The sequence below is a fragment of the Gorilla gorilla genome, chromosome 18 (genome assembly GCF_029281585.2).
Source record: "Gorilla gorilla gorilla isolate KB3781 chromosome 18, NHGRI_mGorGor1-v2.1_pri, whole genome shotgun sequence".
Taxonomy (NCBI): Eukaryota; Metazoa; Chordata; class Mammalia; order Primates; family Hominidae; genus Gorilla; species Gorilla gorilla.
In genome coordinates, this window is record NC_073242.2 from 14,961,259 (window position 1) to 14,980,660 (window position 19,402).

The window sequence follows — 19,402 nt, forward strand, 5'->3', positions numbered from 1 at the left end:
CCAGGTGGTGCCAGTGCTGCTGGCCCCAGGCCACCCTTCAAGAACTGCTCCTCATGGGGGCTGAGCAGGGTGGATCTGCTTGTAATCCCAGCACCTTGGGAGGCCGAGGCTGGAGGATCTCTTGAGGCTAGGAGTTCAAGACCATCCTGGACAACACAGCGAGCCCTCATCTCTAAAAGAAAAAAATACACACATGCAAACATACATATGTGCATACACACACCTAATGCACATACACATACATGCACATACACATACATGCATGCATACACATACATATACAATGCATACACATACATACACTTACATGCATACACACATGCATATACACATGCATGCACACATGCATATACATATGCATGCATACACATACAGACTTACATGCATATACACATACATGCATACACATACACGCGTATATGCATATACATGCATAAACATACACATGCATATACTCGTACATGTATACACATGCATGCACACATACATACATGTATACACAAATACATGCACACACACATACACATGCATACACATACATACATGCATACACACATGCATATACACATGCATGCACACATGCATATACATATGCATGCATACACATACAGACTTACATGCATATACACATACATGCATACACATACACACGTATATGCATATACATGCATAAACATACACATGCATATGCATATACATGCATAAACATACACATGCATATACTCATACATGTATACACATGCATGCACACATACACACATACATGTATACACAAATACATGCACACACATACACATGCATATACACATACATATATACACATACACATTTACATGCATACACATACATGCATACACACATGCATACACATACATACACGTGCACATGTATATGCACATGTGCACATGCATACATACACACATGCTTATACACGTACATGTATACACATACATACACACATGCATACACACATACATGCACACGTACATGCATTCCACCACTCTCTGCTCTCCTATGCCCCAGATGGGCTTCTGCCTTATGAAAAACCTATTCACTTGTTCTGGTTTCTGTTTTTCCTTTGAAGATGTCAGGGAGCAAACCCATTCTGGGACCCATCACATGGGACCCTCGATTGGGGCTAGGACACCAGGTCTGGGGCTCCCCCACTTCCAGGGCTGTGTTCTCATCTGACAAGATGGTGACCTCCACTGTCTCCCTCCAGGAGGCCAAAAATGTGAGGAGGGGAATCCAGAGAGATGCTTGGTGAGGAATTTTCCGGAAGATGGCCAGTTCCCTCAGGCAGTGTTAGCACTTACTGAGGGTCCGGGGTGTCCAGACATGATTTTCCCTTTGTTTTTTTTTTTTTTTTTTTTTTTTCTGAGATGGAGTTTCGTTCTTGTTGCCTAGGCTGGAGTAAATGGTGTGACTTGGCTCGCTGCAGCCTCCGCCTCCCAGGTTCAAGCAATTCTTCTGCCTCAGCCTCTGGAGTAGCTGGGATTCCAGGTGCCCGCCACCATGCCCGGATAATTTTTTGTATTTTTAGTAGAGATGGGGTTTCACCATGTTGGCCAGGCTGGTCTTGAACTCCTGACCTCAGATGATCCACCTGCCTTGGCTTCCCTAAGTGCTAGGATTACAGGCGTGAGCCACCACGCCTAGCCCAGACACCATTTTCTGTATTGATCTATCAAATTTTTGTTGAGAGCTTTCTAGGTTCCAGGCAGCCACTGTTCTGATGCTTTACATCAACTCATTTAATTTCCCTCATGAGGTAAGAACTGTCATCCCCATTTTACAGGTGAAGAGACAGGCACAGAGAGGCTGAGTTACTTGCCTGAGGTCCCACAGCAAGTAACAGGCAAGACTAGGATTCCAGGCCAGGCCAGGAGGCTCCCGGCTCTCTGTTGGCCCAGCCCTGGTCTTCTTAATGAGATCCCAGATCAAGGCTGGGATGAGGGGAGAGCTGTGCCTGGCACTGCTGCTTGCTTTCCAGGTGTAGTGGGTTAAAAGTGTCCCCAAAGAGATAAATCCACGTTCTAACCCCCCAGAACCTGTGACAGTGGCCTTATTTAGAAGAAGGGTCTTTGCAGATGTCATTAAATTTAGGATCTGAGGATCTGGAAACGAGAACATGGGTGGACCCCAAATCCAACGTGAGGTGTCCCTGGAAGAGAGAGGCAGAGAGAGACTTGGGACACAGACACGGAGGCGAGGAGGCCCTGTGCAGATGGAGGTGGAGGCTGGAATCACACAGTTCCAAGCCAAGGAATGCCTGGAGCCACCAGAAGCTGGAAGAAGCAAGGAAGGGGCCTCCCTTCAATCTTCTGGAGGAAGCAGGGCCCTGCTGAAACCTTGACTTCAGACTTCTGGCCTCCAAAACTGTAAGAGAATCAAGTTCTATTGTTTTAAGCCACTGAGTTCATGACTTGTTGCTTGTGGCCTCGGGAAACTGACATCCTGGGTAAAACGCCTCCCCTCTCTAGGCCTGTGTCTCTTCACTTCTGTGCCCACCATGCAGCTCCTGGGTCCCCTGCTCACTGGTCCCTGACACCAGCTGGCCAGGGACCCCTCAGTACCTGTGGGGAGTGCGGTGGGCCGGCGGCCTTCCAGAACTGCATTGGGCACGCCCCGCCAGGTTTATGCCTGGAGCGGCCTCCCTCGACTGATGCACTGGGCTGGGATCAAGAGGCATGAGCTCTGCTGCAGACCCCAGTGACCTTGGACAAGACATTGTTGCCCTCTGGGCCTGTTTCTTCTGGGAGATGGGAGCCCTGTCACCTGCTAGGTTTGCTGGGAGGGTTCACAGGGTTCTTTAAACATCGCAGGGTCTCAGTCTGTTGTGGACGTCATTGTCATTGGTTTATTACCTGTCTGTCTGTCTGTCTGTCTGTCTATCTATCTATCTATCTATCTGTCTATCTATCTATCTATCTATCTATCTAATCTATGGAGATGGGGTCTTGCTGTGTTGCCCAGGCTGGAATGCAGTGACGCAATCATGGTTCACTGCAGCCTTGACTGCCCAGGCTCAAGCAATTCTCCCACCCAGCCTCCCAAGTAGCTGGAACCACAGGCTCATGCCACCACACCCAACTAAGTTTATTATTATTATTTGTATAGATGAGGTCTTGCTATGTTGTTAAAGCTGGTCTCAACTCCTGGGCTCAAGCAGTACCCCCACTTCGGCCTCCCAGAGTGCTGGGATTACAAACATGGTATGTTGAGTGTTTAAAATTTCAAATTATTTTATTTTATTATTATTTTTTGAACCAGAGTCTCGCTCTGTCACCCACGCTGGAGTGCAATGGCATGATCTCGGCTCACTGCAACCTCCCTGTTGTGGGTTTGAGCAATTTTCGCGCCTCAGCCTCCCAAGTAGCACCCACCACCATGCCCAGCTATTTTTTGTGTTTTTGGTAGAGATAGAGTTTTACCATGTTGGCCAGCCTGGTCTCAGACTCATGACCTCAAGGGATTCACCCGCCTTGGCCTCCCAAAGGGCTGGGATTACAGGTGTGAGCCGCTGTGCCCGGCCTATTTTATTTTACTTTATTTTATTTACAGAGACAGAGTCTCACTATGTTGCCCAGGCTGATCTTGAACTCCTGGGCTCAAGCAGTCCTCCCTCCTTGTTCTTCCAAAATGCTGGGATTACAGGTGTGAGCCACCATGCCAGGCCCATTGTTATTCTTTTAATGAGCTTTTTTCCTGAGCCCCTACTATGTGCTTGGCTGGACATGAAACTCCTCTCAAGGAAATAAGGTTTGTCTGATGCTAATAATCAACTTCATTTTAGTAATGAGGATTCTGAGGTCCAGAGAGGTTAAGACTTTTATGGAGGAGCACAAGCTGTCCCAGGACCCCCACACTTTAGTGCCCTGTAACTGCTGGGAGCTTCCTGGTTGGATGGGCAGGGGAGAGCTGGCGATTTGGCATGTTGAGACAGGGGGAAGAGCAGGCAGAAGGGTGTTCCAGGCCGAGGGCACACTTCAGTGAAATCCAGGAGTGTGGACTTCGATGCCGGGTAAGGCTGGGGCAGCAAGGGGCCCGGAAAGTGCCACTGGCCGCAGTCAAAGTGGGCTGAGCAAGGTGTTCTCTGTGTTTCTGAGGCTGACCTCTGTGAACTCTGAGAGAGAGAGAAAGAGAGAGAAGGGATGTTGGTGTGCGCTTGTGTGCATGTGTGCACAACCATGCAGTCTGGCAGGCTTGTGGGACAGTGCCCATGTACAGGCAGCTCTCTTGTGTGTGCAGGGCTGCTTGGAGGCCATGGGCCTGGGCTCTTGGGTGTGTGTGAGTGTGTGTGTTTCCACTGGTGGAAAATGGGTGTATCTCTTGGCAGGAGCTGGGAATGTGAGTGGGTCTGAGGTCCAGGGAGAGCAAGCCTACGGTTGCAAGTGGGCAGACTACGTGAGAGGGGTCTGGGAGCCTTTGCGTCTGTGTGCATGCGTATGTGTGCCTGCGCCTCAGACTGTATGCATGAGTGGATGAGTGTATGCACACCTGTGTATGCAGTCATGCACACACATGCATGTGTGTGTATGTGCGTGTATATATGCTTATGTGTATGGGAGTGAATGTGCCTCCATGTGTCTGCTTGTGTCTGCAATAGCCTGAGTGTGCATGCGTGTGAGTTTTGCTTTCACATTCAGTGCTAGTCAGAGGCTCCAATTCCTGTAAACCTCATGGTCTCATTTTCCAGCAGACATCCCACAGCAGTGGCGGTGGGCACCACAGCCTAGGCTTGATCTGACCTATGGCTTCCCCTTTTCAAGCCTCTGGTTGCAGGGTGTAGAGGGGATGTAGGTGAAGGCAGGACACCCGGCCCCCAGCTGGCCGCAGGCCCCACCATCCCTGGCATCTGCGGCATGAAGCTACCCATGGGAGTCTGAGGGAGGTCACATTACTGGGACTGGCCAGGGTAGAGCTGCCCTGGGAAATGTGGGTTCACTTTCATTCTACTGAAGGTGAAAATCAGATCACGCCTCTCCTCTGTCTCTCTGAAAACCCTCCAAAGAGTCCCTGTTGCATTTCAAGCAAAACATGAGTCTCTACCCAGTATCTCAGATGTCACCAGGGCCCTGCTGGCCAGAAAGACTTGGGAAGGAACCACCCATGGTGTATCCACTGTGTCACTCTGGGCTTCGAGTCCCTTCCTGTAAAAGCTGAGTAGGAAGTCCTTGCAGGGGGCAGGGATGATTGCGTGCTTGTGGCCGTTCCTCTGTCCAGTGGGTAGACACTGGGAGGCTCTGGAGACTTGGCCATGAAGGAGTCAGCCCTCCTGGTGGGCCAGAGCATTTTCCCTTTCCATATAGCCGTATGCGATAGTAAAGAGCGGTTGCTTCTCCATGCTTTAAAAAATTTTTTATTTTATATTTTATTTTTTGAGACAGAGTCTTGCTGTGTTGCCCAGGTGGAGTGCAGTGGTGCAATCACCACTTACTGCAGCTTCAACCTCTCAGGCTCAAGTGATCCTCCCACCTCAGCCTCCAGAGTAGCTGGGACCACAGGTGTGCACCACCACACCTGGCTAATTTTTAAATTTTTTCTAGAAACAGGGTTTCCCTGTGTTGCCCAGGCTGGTCTCGAATTCCTGAGCTCAAGTAATCCTCCCACCTCAGCCTCCCAAAGTGCTGGGATTACAGGCGTGGGCCCCCGTGCCCAGCCCCTCATGCCATTTCTGTGCCACTAGGAAGTAACACTGGCTAACCAGGTTGACATTTCTCTTGTTCCCAGAGTGAAACAAATGAGTGCTTCTTCTTTAATCCTGCAACTACCCCCACATGGTCAGCACTTATATTTTCACTCTTACTTGGCAGATGAAGAAATTGAGTCCTGTTAAGGAACGTGCTTAGGATCACATGCTAGGAGGTGGTCGTGCTGGAATTCAAATCCAGGCAGGTGCTAGCTTGAGAGCCACTGCTCTATAAAGCCCTTCTCAGGCCTCCACTCAGGCCAAGGGAGGAGGAAGGGCCCTCAGGCAGGAGCAGTGTGAGCAAAGGTCTGGAGCTGGGACTGAGCATGGCATGTCAGGAGAGAGAGACAAGAGCTCTGTGGCCATGGGGAGCAGCGTGAGGTCAAAATGGAGAGGCAAGAGGAGGGAGGGGTGTGGAGGTCCCTGAATGCCGGCATGAACACTCCGGGCCTTCTGTGGGGTGGGCGGCACGGGAGAAAGGGACTCTAGCCAGCTCCGGCTGGGTGCCCTGGCTCAAACCATCCTTGTCTCAGGCAAGGACACCTGCATGGACCCAGTCGCTCAAGCCCCAAACCAAGTCCATCCTTGACTTCTGTCTTTGTCTCCCCTCATCGGGCCGTGGGGAGTAGAGTGAAACCGCAGCTGCAGCCTCCTGGCTAGTCTCTCCACTCCTCTGTCCCCACAGCCCAGTCTCCACGTGGCGGCCAGGGGCGTCTACTGAAAACGAAAATCAGGTCATGTCTCTCTCTTTTTCTTTCTCTCTCTCTTTTTTTTTTTTTTTTTTTTTTTGAGATGGAATCTCCCTCTGTTGCGCAGGCTGGAGTGCAACCACCTCCCGGGCTCAAGTGATTCTCCTGCCCCAGCCTCTCAAGTAGAGGGGTTTATAGGCCACCCACCACCACGCCCGGCTAATTTTTGTATTTTTGGTAGAGACGGGGTTTTGACATGTTGGCCAGGCTGGTTTCCTGACCTCAAGTGATCCTCCCACTTTGGCATCCTAAAGTGCTGAGATTACAGATGTGAGCCACTGTGCCCAGCCTCCTCTCTCTGTCTCTCCCCACCCCTCCCCTCAAAAATGCGCATTCCTGGTGCATTTAAAACAAAATCCAAATTCCTTTAAGTGGCCTGTGAGCCTCTACCTGATCTTGCCTCACCGACCTCTTGACTGCATCACTGACTGCTCCCCCGTCACTGCGTACCCATACTGGCCTTTCTGTTCCTCATACACACAGGGTCGCTCCCGCTGCAGGGCCTTAGCATTCGCCATTCCCTCTGGTGGGAGTGCCCTTCCCCAGCCCACCAGCCCCTTCTGTCATTCAGGTCTCAGCTGAGGGAGCCTGCGCAGATAAGCCCCTCTCCCCATCCCTCCTGGTTTATTTTCTTCATCTGCATGTGCTTAGCACCCGAAATTGTCTCTTGCTCTCTCCCCATCCTTCACCAGATTATAAACTCCATAAAAGCAGGGTCTTTTGTTGGTTTTGTTCACCGCTGCATCCCAGGCATTCAGTGAGCACTTGTTGAGTGAAGAAATCAGACTCAGTCTTCCCCTCTGTAAAATGGGACCACATCAAACCTCCTGGCAGGGTAGTTGTGTGGCTCAGAGGTAACATTTGTACACAGTTGGACTTCTTCCCTGCTGGCCCAAGGACTTACCTGGCCACCCCTCCTGGAACCCAGCCTCCTCCAGCTCCCCCAAGCCCTCTGCCTTGGGAGCGGACACCTTAGCAGAAGGGCCGTCCTCCAGACCCTTTGCAGCCAGGCCTCTCTGCTCACAGATCCCTGAGGACATCGGAGGTTGGTGCCCAGAGCCTAGCCCCAGGCTCATGCAAATTCTGTCTTCCAGTTCAGCAGCTGTGGCCTCCTTCACTCGGCCTTTTAAAAGAAATTCTTGGGCTGACTCACACTTCCTTTGTCTCCAGCTGGGTTCACTCAAGTGTCGCTGTTTTGCAAGGCTGAGGTTTGAGTCCCTCAGAAGCAATCTCCGATGCAGGGGCGCTGTGTGCTTCAGTGAACTTCGAATGAGGGTCAGGCCCCCCAGAAAACCTCATACCAGGACAGTTGGGAAACTACCCCTCACTGGTGGTCAGGGCATTCTGGGTTGGAGAAACTGCTTTGGGGCTTTGGCAGGTGTTCATTTTGTCCATCCCCCTGCCTCCCACCCAACCCCATCCCAAACTCACTCAAAAAAATGCCCCTACTGCCCTGGGGGGTGCATTTCAACGTCTCATGTCCCCCGCTTTTCCTTCCTTCCCTGTGAAATCAGGCGTTTGGATTCAGCGCACTTCTCAGAAGGTTTGTTTCTTTCTGTGCAAACACGTGGAGTGATGCTGTCTCGATTTTCTAGAACACTTCCACTTTCACAGACTTGCGGTTATTTTGAGAAAAAAGGTCTGTTACAGGTACAACAATATACTGGTACTGGTCTGCATTTCTTGTTTATGTCCCTGGAAGAGTTTTTATGTAAATAAAGTCACACTGCTCCAGGGGAAAGGAATTCCTGAGGAATTCCCTGGAGAGAATGGGATGAGTGATATTTAACCCATTTTCTCCCGTCTCCAGTAGAAAGAACTGGAGCTTTGGAGGCAGGCTGATTTCAGGGTCAACCTCTTCCTGGCTGTGTGGCCTTGAGTAAGTTACTTAACCTCTCGAAGGGCCTGAATTTCTTGGGGGTAGATTTAGGGCACAGTTATCCGTGGATACTATTTTTGAGGGGGGAGTCGAACCTTTTTTATTTACTTATTTTTTTTAGAGACAGGGCCTTGCTCTGTCATCCAAGCTGCAGTGCAGTGGCATGATCACAGCTCACTGCAGCCTCGACTTCCTAGGCTCAAGTGATCCTACCACCTCAGCCTCCCAAGTAGCTGGGACTACAGGCACACAACACCATGCCCAGCTAATTTTTTAATTTTTTGTAGAGATGGGGGTCTCCCTGTTACCCAGCCTGATCTTGAACTCCTGGGCTCAAGCGATCCTCCCGCTTTGGCCTCCCAAAATGTTGGGATTATAGGCGTGAGCCTGACCTGGAACCTATTTTTAATAAATGGAAGTGAAATTCACATAACATAAAATTAACTAATTTGGAATGAACAATTCAGTGGTGTTTAGTACATTTACAGCGTTGTGCAACTACCACCTCTCTTTAGTTGGAAAACATTTTCATCATTCCCAAAGGAAACTCTGTATCCATTAAGCAGTCATTCTCCACTCCCTCTTCTCCTTGGTAGTTAACTTAGGTACTACTGGGCTTTCTCGACTGAAGTCCCGGAAGAGGAAACAAGTATTTTCCAGCTGGGCCACCACCTGTGACAAGTTGTCATTTGCACGGAGCTGGGATTCTGTTCTGGGTATGTATGTGCCATTCTATAATTTTTTTTTTTTTTTTTTTTTTTTTTTTTAAATGCAGAGACTCGCTCTGTTGACCAGGCTGGAGTGTAGTGGCACGATCTCAGCTCATTGCTACCTCCGCCTCCCAGGTTCAAGAGATTCTCCCACCTTAGCCTCCTAAGTAGCTGGGACTACATGTGTCCACCACCATGCATGGCTAAGTTTTGTATTTGTTGGAAGAGACAGGGTTTTGCCATGTTGGCCAGGCTAATCTCGAACTCTTGACCTCAAGTGATCCACCCACCTCAGCCTCCCAAAGTGCTGGGATTACAGGTGTGAGCCACTGCGCCCAGCCCCCCATTCTCTAAATTTTGACACAGCTGAGAGTCATCTAACCACCACCACAACCAGTACACAAAATAATTTCATCCCTCCAAAAAATTCCCACTTGCTACCCTTTTGTCATCATCCCCTCCCCTGCTCCCAGCCCCTGACAATCACTGGTCTGTTTTCTGTCCCTAGAGTTTTAGCTATGCCCAAATGTCAGATGAATGGAATCCTGTAGATGTGTACTTTTGGGTCTGGCTTCTTTTGCCCAACACCAAGTATTTGAGATTCATCCAAGTTGCTGGTTGTATCGGTAGTCCACGCCTTTTCACTGCTGAGTAGTAGTTTATGGTGTGGATGTACCACAGCTTGTTAAATTCCTCTGTTAAATGGGGTTGTCTCCAGTTTGGGGTGATGATGAATAGACTGCCCTCAACATCTATGTATAGGTTTTTGTGTGAATGTAAGTTTTCTTTTCTTTTTGACATAGGGTCTTGCTGTGTTGCCCAGGCTGGAGTGCAGTAGTGTGATCATAGCTCACTGCCCCCTTGACCTCAGGGGTTAAGTGATCCTCCCACCTCGACCTCCCAAAGTGCTAGGACTACAGGCGTGAGATGCCACACTCAGCCTGAATCTAAGTTTTTATTTCTCTAGGTTAGACACCCAGAAGCGGAAACGCTGGGTCGTATGGTGAGCGGATGTGATTCTGCTCTGTTTGACCTGGGTAAGTTAAATCTCTGTAGACCTCAATCTCCCACTTCTGTAAAATGGGTATAAGAACAGTGCCAACTCCATTGGGTTATTGTGAGGATGAATGAGACACATAAGGCACACAGTAAGTGCTCAATAAATGTTGCCTTTTGTTTTTGGGTTGGAATTTTTTTTTTTTTTTTTTTTTTGAGACGGAGTCTCGCTCTGTCGCCCAGGCTGGAGTACAGTGGCGCAATCTCGGCTCACTGCAAACTCCGCCTCCCAGGTTCACACTATTCTCCTGCCTCAGCCTCCCGAGTAGCTGGGGCTCCAGGCGCCAGCCACCATGCCCGGCTATTTTTTTGTATTTTTAGTAGGGATGGGGTTTCACCGTGTTAGCCAGGATGGTCTCGATCTCCTGACTTCGTGATCCGCCCGTCTCGGCCTCCCAAAGTGCTGGGATTACAGGCGTGAGCCACCGCGCCTGGCTGGATTGGATTTTGTTTCATCCATATCTTTGGCCATGTTTTTACCTGCAGCATGGGGGCCATTGGCCAGTGCTGTTGCAAGAGGTGGGGTATGAGGATTTCCTTGAACCCCCTTTTTAGGGCCAGACGTTGGATTCCTGGGGAATTCATTATCAAGTCTGGCTGTAGACAGAGGTCCTCTCTGTAGAAAAAACATGAGTTAGGATGGTCCAGTCCCTTTATTCCACAGAAGGGGAAAGTGAGGCTCAGAGAGGGACAGTGTCTTGCCCAAGGCCACTCAACCAGGCAGTGGCAGAGAAACAGTTGGCTCCAGAGCTCCTGACTTGCTAGCCCCATGTACCTCCACCTTGATTCCAGTAGCCAGTGTTTGCTGAATGACTGAGTGTGAATGAGTGAGAACACATTCCTAACACATTAGGAACACAAGCTCTGGAGCCAGCCTGCCAGGGTTTCATATCAGGTTCTTCCTTGCACAAGCTGTGTGATTTTGAGCACATTCTTTGACTTCTCTGAACCTCAGTTTCTTCATCTGTAAAATGGGTACAATCATTGTATCTGCTGTACAGAGTGATCAGGAGGCTTAAATGAGGTAACATGTCCAGGCACGGTGGTTCACACCTATAATCCCAGCACTTTGGGAGGCCGAGAGTTCGAGACCAGCCTGGCCAACATGGTGAAACCCCGTCTCTACTAAAAATACAAAAAAATTAGCTGGGCGTGGTGGCAGATGCCTCTAATCCCAGCTACTTGGGAGGCTGAGGCAGGAGAATTGCTTGAACCCGGAACGAGGAGGTTGCAGTGAGCCAAGAATGCGCCATTGCACTCCAGCCTGGGCGACAAGAGCGAAACTCCGTCCCCTCCCCCCCCCAAAAAAAAAAAAAGATAATTTATGCAAAGACTTAAAACAGTGTCAGGCACACAGTAAGTGCTGAATTAAAGCTAACTTTCGCCAGGCGCAGTGGCTCAAACCTGTAATCTCAGCACTTTGGGAGAGCAGGGAAGGAGGATCACTTGAGCCCCAGAGTTTGAGACGAGTCTGGGCAGCTAGTGATGACCCCATGTTTACAAATAATTTAAAAATTAGCCAGGTGTGGTGGCATGCACCTGTGGTCCCTGCTACTCAGTAGGCTGAGGCAGGAGGACTACCTGGGCCCAGGAAGTCGAGGCTGCAGTGAGCTATGATCATGCCACTGCACTCCAGCTTGGGCCACAGAGCAAGACTATCTTAAGATAATTTTTAAATGAAATTAATGACAAGGACATGGTGGGGGGCTGCAAACAGATGTTTCCACAGGGAGTGCACAGTCCTGCCAGTGACGGAGCAGGTCTCCTTCTTGGTTTATTGAAAAGTCGAGGAAAATGTGGATAATTCATGTCCAGGGACCTGTAGCCAACAGAAAAAAGCCCCTGCCTTCCCCGACTCAGAGCTGCTCTAATACAGAAGCCACAAGCCACATGGGGTGACTGAGCACTTGAATGGTGGCTTAATATGAGTTGAGACGAGCTGTCAGTGTCAGTTATACAGTGGATATCAAAGATGCGGTATGAGCAAAGGTCCTGAGGCAGTTTACCTGGCATGTCTAGGAACAGCAAAGCAGTGAGTAGGAGATGAAAGCAGTGATGTGATCTTGTGGTATCTGTTTCTGTGTCTGTCGCCCCACTTGACTATTGCTTCCTTTGGCAGGGGCTGCATCTGCCTTGTACGTCTCCATAGCCACAGGGGCTGGCATGGCATCTGGCATATAGTAGGTGCTTACCACATGTTTGTTGAATGAATGAATGGATGTTGGTGGTAACTACATACAGCTGAGTTAAACTGAGCCCAAGGAGAGAGAGGACCAAATGCCTGCTGTAGTGGACACTGGTGTGTGCCCAGGTCCCCCTTCTAGACAGAGGCAGTCACTCCCCAGCTGCTGGGAGAGCTGGTGGCTGATGGTTCGTGCCCAGCTGAGTCCCTCTCTGGGCATGGCCCCCTAGACCCCTACCCCACGGGACAGCACACCTCCAAAGACTGGTGAATATGGAGTACAAAAGCCCGGCCCCCTTTTCCCCAGGCAGGACAGCTCTACTGTGCTACTCCAGCTCCCAGAACTTTCCCCAGGGATGACTGAAGCCTTTGTTGCGACTGCATCGCAGCTCAACTCCTCTGCCTGGTCCTGCTGACCTCACTCCCACACAGGTGCTGCCTCCAAGAGCACTCCCCAATAAACCTGCTCACTCGTCCGTGGGCTTCCCTGGGAACCTGACTTGTTACTCTTCTCAAGCCATAACCGTGTCATTCGTCCATTCATTCAATAAATACGTACTGAACAGCTATGCCCCAGGCATTGTTTTAGGATCCAGCAGCAAGCCCAGACAGACCAGGACTGTTTGTGTAGGGATATTGGCCATCGAGTTTTTAGATTTCACCAAGACTGAATCTCATCATCTCCAGCCCCACCGTGGCCATGCCACTCCTGGGAGGCCTGGCTGCTTCAGCTCCCTAGAGTGGCCCTTAGGAGGTGTGGACAGGTGTGGGGACAGGAAGGGAGCAGACCCAGGAGCCCAGGTCTGTGGAGTCAGGCAGACCCAGGTTCGAATTCAGCTTAGTGCTTTTTTGCATTTCCCTAGTGACTAATGATATTGAGCATCTTTTCATGTGTTCATTGGCTTTTGTATATGGTGTTAGTCCACTTTTGTTGCTATAAAGGAATACCTGAGGCTAAGGAACTCATAAAGAAAAGAGGTTCGGGCGCAGTGGCTCACACATATAATCCCAGCACTTTGGGAGGCCGAGGTGGGTAGATCACTTGAGGTCAGGAGTTCAAGACCAACCTGGCCAACATGGTGAAACCTCGTCTCTACTAAAAATACAAAAATTAGCTGGGTATGGTGGTGCGTGCCTGTAGTCCCAGCAACTCGGGAGGCTGAGGCAGTCAAGACAGTGCACTACAGCCTGGGTGACAGAGCGAGACGCCCTCTCAAAAAAAAAAGAAAAGAAAAGAGGGCTGGGCGCGGTGGCTTCTGCCTGTAATCCCAGCACTTCGGGAGGCTGAGGTGGGACGATTACTTGAGCTTAGGAATTCGAGACCAGCCTGGGCAACATAGCGAGACCTCGTCTCTATTATAAATAAAAACAAAAAGTTAGCTACCAAAAATTAGGTGGCGTGCACCTGTAGTCCCAGCTACTTGGGCAGCTAAGGTGGGAGGATTGCTTGAGTCTGGGAGACTGAGGCTGCAGTGAGCTATGATCACACCATTGCACTCTAGCATGGGTGACAGAGTGAGACCCTGTCTCGAAAAATAAAAAAAAAAAGAAAAGAGGTTTATTTGGCTCACAGTTCTGCAGGCTGTACAAGCATGGCACCAGTATCTGTTCGGATTCTGGTGAGGTCTCAGGAAGCTTTTACTCTTGGTAGAAGGCAGAGCGGGAGCAGGCATGTCACGTGGTGAGAGAGAAGGGAGGAGGTGCTGGGTTCTTTTAAACAACTAGACCTCAGATGAACTCATAGAGTGAGACCTCATTGCTGCAAGGACAGCACCGAGCCGTTCATGAGAGATCCGCCCCCATAACCCAGACACCTCCCACTAGGCCCAACCTCCAACACTGGAATGATGTCACATTTCAACATGAGATTTGGAAGGAAAAAAAACATCCGAACCATATCATATACCTTCTTTGGAGAAATGTCTGTTTAGGTCCTTTGCTCATTTTTAAATTGGTTTTGTTGTTGTTGTTGAGTTGCAAGTGTTCTTTATATATTCTAGATACTAGACCCTCATCAGATATATGACTAGCAAATATTTTTTCCCATTCTGTGAATTGTCTTCACTTTTTGGATAATGTCCTTTGATGCACAAAAGTTTTTATAAAGTCCAATTTATTTTTTTCTTTTATTGCTTGTGCTTTTGCTGTCATCTCTAAAGATCCATCGCCAAACCCAAGGTTGTGAACATTTACCCTTCTGTTTTCTTTTACGAGTTTTACAGTTTTAGCTCTTATATTTTGGCCTTTGGTCCATTCTATACATAGACAGAGAGGTTGAACTTTCTTCTTTTTCTTATTGTTCTGGCATTATTTATTAAATGATTATTTTCCCATGGAATGACCTTGTTGGCCCTTGTTGAAAAGCCACTGGGGGCCCGGTGCAATGGCTCATGCCTGTAATCCCAGCACTTTGGGAGGCCAAGGTGGGCAGATCACCTGAGGTCCGAAGTTCGAGACCAGCCTAGCCAACACAGTGAAACCCCATCTCTACTAAAAGTACAAAGATGGCTGGGCGTGGTGGCTCACGCCTGTACTCCCAGCACTTTGGGAGGCCGAGGCGGGCGGATCACCTGAGGTCGGGAGTTCGAGACCAGCCTGACCAACATGGAGAAACCCCGTCTCTACTAAAAATACAAAATTAGCCAGGCGTGGTGGCGCGTGCCTGTAGTCCCAGCTAATCAGGAAGCTGAGGCGGGAAAATCACTTGAACCTGGGAGGCGGAGGTTGCAATGAGCCGAGGTCACGCCACTGCACTCCAGCCTGGGTGACAGAACAAGACTTTGTCTTGGAAAAAAAGAAAAAAAAAGAAAAGGAATAGATGTATGGGTTTATTTTTGGACACTCATTGTGTCCTCTGGATCTATATATGTCTGTTCTCATGTCAGTACCACACAGATTTCATTATTGTAGGCTTAGTGACTTTTTGAGCCTCAGTTTTTTTTCTCCTATAAAGGGAGGGAGGGCAGAAGTAGGTCTCTGGCAGGGGTTTGTGGATGAAATGAGCTGGAATACATCATAGCAGCTAGCAGCATGCTTGGCCCGTAGTTGTAGTAGAAGCATTACTGTTATTATCATATCCAAGATGTAGATTGTGCTTAAAGACTCCTCAAGAGAGCTGGAAATGTGTATCAGTCAGTTTAGGCTTTAAAACAAAATACCATAGACTAGGAAACCTACAACAGAAATGTATTGCTCATAATTTCTTTTTGAGATGGGGTCTTGCTCTGTTGCCTAGGCTGGAGTGCAGTGGTGCAGTCACGGCTCACTGCAGCCTCCACCTCCTGGGCTCATGTGATGCTCCCACCTCAGCCTCCCAAAGTGCTGGGATTACAGGTGTGAGCCACTGTGCCCAGGCTGCTCATAGTTCTGGAGGTGGGAAGTCCAAGATCAAGGCACTGGGAGATTCAGTGTCTGGTGAGGACTCATATTCTAGCTCACTGTGTCCTCACAAGGTGGAAGGGGCAAAAGAGCTCTCTGGGGACCCTTCTTAAAAGGACACTAATCCCATTCATGAGGGCTCCATCCTTATTCATGAGACCTAACCACCTCCCAAAAGACCTACCTCCTAACACTTTCACGTTGGGAATTAAGTTTCTTTTTCTTTCCTTTTTTAAATTTTCTTTTTACATTTTTTCCCTTTTTTTTTTGAGACAGAGTCTTGCTCTCGTCGCCCAGGCTGGAGTGCAGTGGCACATTCTTGGCTCGCTGCAGTCTCCGCCTCCTGGGTTCAAATGATTCCCCTGCCCCAGCCTCCTGAGTAGCTGGGATTACAGGCACCCACCACCACACCCAGCTAATTTTTGTATTTTTAGTAGAGATGGGGTTTCACCATGTTGGCCAGGCTGGTCTCAAACTCCTGAGGTCAAGCAACCTGCCCACCTCGGCCTCCCAAAGTGCTGGGATTACAGGCGTAAACCACCACATCCAGCCTCTTCTAGTTTTTTGAGACTATACAATAAATTATAGTTAACCACATACAGTGGAACATATGAATTTGGGAGGAGAGGGCACAAACATTCTGTTCACGCCATGGCAGTGTGCCGTGGACAGCAGAAATCACTACTGGTGCAGAGGGCCCGAGAGTGTCAGTCATCAGGCACTGAGGTGTGACTTTACCCTATTCTACCCATGCTCCCTTGAGCCCAGCCCTGGGCCTGCGTGAAGTGGAGAAAAAGGGGCACCAGAGGCCAAGATGCATCGACTTTCACATGACCTGGTGATACTCTGTGAGTGAGAGAGCAGAAGTTTGTTTGTCACTGAATGCGGGAGGGCTGGGCCCCAGAATCATTCTAGGGTCCCACCCCCAGACATTCCAATGCAGGAAGGCTGTGCTGCAGCCCTGGAACCTACAGTTGTCCCCAGATGTTGTGTTATTGAAAGAACTGTGCAGTGAACATCAATCACCCACCATGCGGATTCCACAATGAACAAGTGACTCTAGTTGCCTTATCTCAGCTCTAGCCACCTGTCCTTCCCTGTATCCACCCATCCATCCACCTTATTTCTTTTCTTTTCTTTTCTTCTTTTTTTTTTTTTTTGAGATGGAGTCTCACTCTGTCGCCCAGGCTGGAGTGCAGTGGCGCCGTCTCGGCTCACTGCAAGCTCCGCCTTCCGGGTTCACTCCATTCTCCTGCCTCAGCCTCCAGAGTAACTGGGACTACAGGTGCTCATCACCACGCCTGGCTAATTTTTTGTATTGTTTAGTAGAGACAGGGTTTCACCGTGTTAGCCAGGATGGTCTCAATCTCCTGACCTTGTGATCTACCTGCCTTGGCCTCCCAAAGCGCTGGGATTACAGGCGTGAGCCACCACGCCCAGCCATCCACCTTATTTCTTGTTGCATTTCAAAGTAAGTTGCATCCAAAGTAAGTAAGAGACATCCATCCACTGCCCCTTTGCATACTTTGGCAGGCATTTCATTAAATACAGTTCAAAATTTGTGTGTGTGTATGTGTGTGTTTTCATAAAACCTGTATTTCAAAAAAAAATTCCCCAGAGTATTCTTCCACGGTGCCAATCCAGGATAGTGGGTAAGACGTTATGTTAAGAACCACCATCCTGATTACTGAGACACCTAAGAGGAACCCTTTATAAGGGTTCCCAGGGTGGGGATGGGTTCCTGGCTCTACCTCCTCCTAGCTGTGTGGTCTGGGGTAGGTCACATCCCCTGTCCAAGCCTCAATGTCCTCATCTCTAAATTGGGCTTAAGAAAAGTTATCTACTTCTTAGGGTTGTCATGAGGAATAACTGAGTCTCTGCACATGAAGTGCCTGGCATGGTGCTTGGCACATAGTAAGGGCTCAGCTAATAACAGCTTTTGCTATTTTGAAGATGTCACTATATGGATACCCTTCCAGAACAACCCATTTTATTTTATTTTATTTTATTTTTTCCTTCAAGACCGAGTTTCATTCTTGTCACCCAGGCTGGAGTGCAGTGGCGTGATCTCAGCTCACTGCAACCTCTGCCTCTTGGGTTCAAGTGATTCTCCTGCCTCAGCCTCCCAAGTAGCTGGAATTACAGGCACGTGCCATCATGCCCAGCTAATCTTTGTATTTTTACCGGAGACAGGGTTTCACCATGTTGTCCAGCCTGGTCTCGAACTTCTGACCTCAGATGATCCACCCACCTTGGCCTCCTAAAGTGCTGGGATTACAGGCGTGAGCCACCATGCCCCACCCAGAACAACCCCTTTTCTTAGTGCAGTAGGGTTGTTTCTGGAAACCAGAAGCATTTTTGGCCTGATTGGCCTGGGAACTGGTGAACGAGCAGATTGAGGATAAAGCCAAGGCCTACAATTCCTCTCACCTTACCTTTGTCCTCACTGGTGCAGGTGGCAGGAAACCGCCTTCCAAGGATCTTTGATCTCACTGGGAAGCTGGAGCTCGGGGAGGCTGGCACGGGGGTTGCTTCAGGCCTGAGTGTGAGGGTGATGGATTGTGGTGTGGGGGAGGGGGGATAATCCTCCCTAGAGGGGAGGCTTACCCAACATGTGTCAACAGACCCCAGTTGTCTGCTCATGACTGTAATTTAAAATGCCGATTTTGCAACTCTTGGAGCTGGTGGAACACTACAGCCCTTTGGCTATTTTGCAGGAGATTTCAAGGAGCTGCACGTTAGTGAACATGCAGGCTGCCTTGGTGCCTGAAGCAGAGGTCACGTTCTAGAGAGAGTTTGCAGATTGGAAGCCCACGGGCCAGAGTCAGTCCATGGATGACTTTCTGGGGCACATGGTTTGTTTTTGTTCCTTTGTTTCAGAATTGAATTGGTTGCCAGCATTTTTTTTTTAAACATGGAAATTATACATGAAAATGTCTTGAGCTGGGCGTGGTGGCTCACGCCCGTAATCCCAGCACTTTGGGAGGCCAAGGCAGGTGGATCATCTGAGGTAGGGAGTTCGAGACTAGCCTGGCCAACATGGTGAAACCCCATCTCTACTAAAAATACACAAAATTGGCCGGGCGTGGTGGCGGGCACCTGTAATCCCAGCTACTTGTAAGGCTGAGGCAGGAGAATCACTTAAACCTGGGAGGTGGAAGTTGTAGTGAGTTGAGATCGTGCCATTGCACTACAGCCTGGGCAACAGAGTGAGACTCCATCTAAAACAAAACAAAAACAAATGAAAAAAAGAAAATGTCTTGAAAAATCAGATCTAGCAACAATGGGCCCACAGTCCTGCATGACAACCACCGGCTGAGTGTGACGGACCCCTGTTGCCGGGACATCAGAAGGCCAGTTTGCCCCTGCTACACCAGGGTTACCTGTCTGTCTGCTGCTGACAACTTAGTTTGAGAACCCAGGCTTTACTGGTAAGACAGACACAGACACAACTATTTATGGCTCAAAACAGAGGGCAGTGAGTATTGTAGCTTAGGACAGTGGTTCTCCATAGAGGTGATTTAGTACCCTAGGGGACAGTGGCAATGTCTGAAGACATATTTTGGTTGTTGCAACTTGAGGAGGGTGCCATGGCATCTAGTGGGTGGAAAGTAGGGGTACTGCTCCATATCCTGCAGTGCACACGACAGCCCCCACGACAAAGATTATCCAGCCCCAGTGTCAGTAGGGCTGAGGTTGGGAAACTGTGGATTAGGGGCACCAGCAAACTGGTCTGGAAGGAAGAGGTTAATTCCA

General features: G+C 49.3%; 1 long non-coding RNA gene across 1 annotated transcript in view; it reads left to right on the plus strand.

Moving 5' to 3' along the window:
- The window catches only part of LOC129527566 (uncharacterized), a 131,392-nt gene that overhangs the window by 71,649 nt on the left and 40,341 nt on the right, over positions 1-19,402 (plus strand). The window contains exons 2-3 of the long non-coding RNA XR_010131504.1: positions 8,917-9,036; positions 9,998-10,067. This is a non-coding gene — a long non-coding RNA (uncharacterized lncRNA). The remainder of the gene's footprint in view (positions 1-8,916; positions 9,037-9,997; positions 10,068-19,402) is intronic.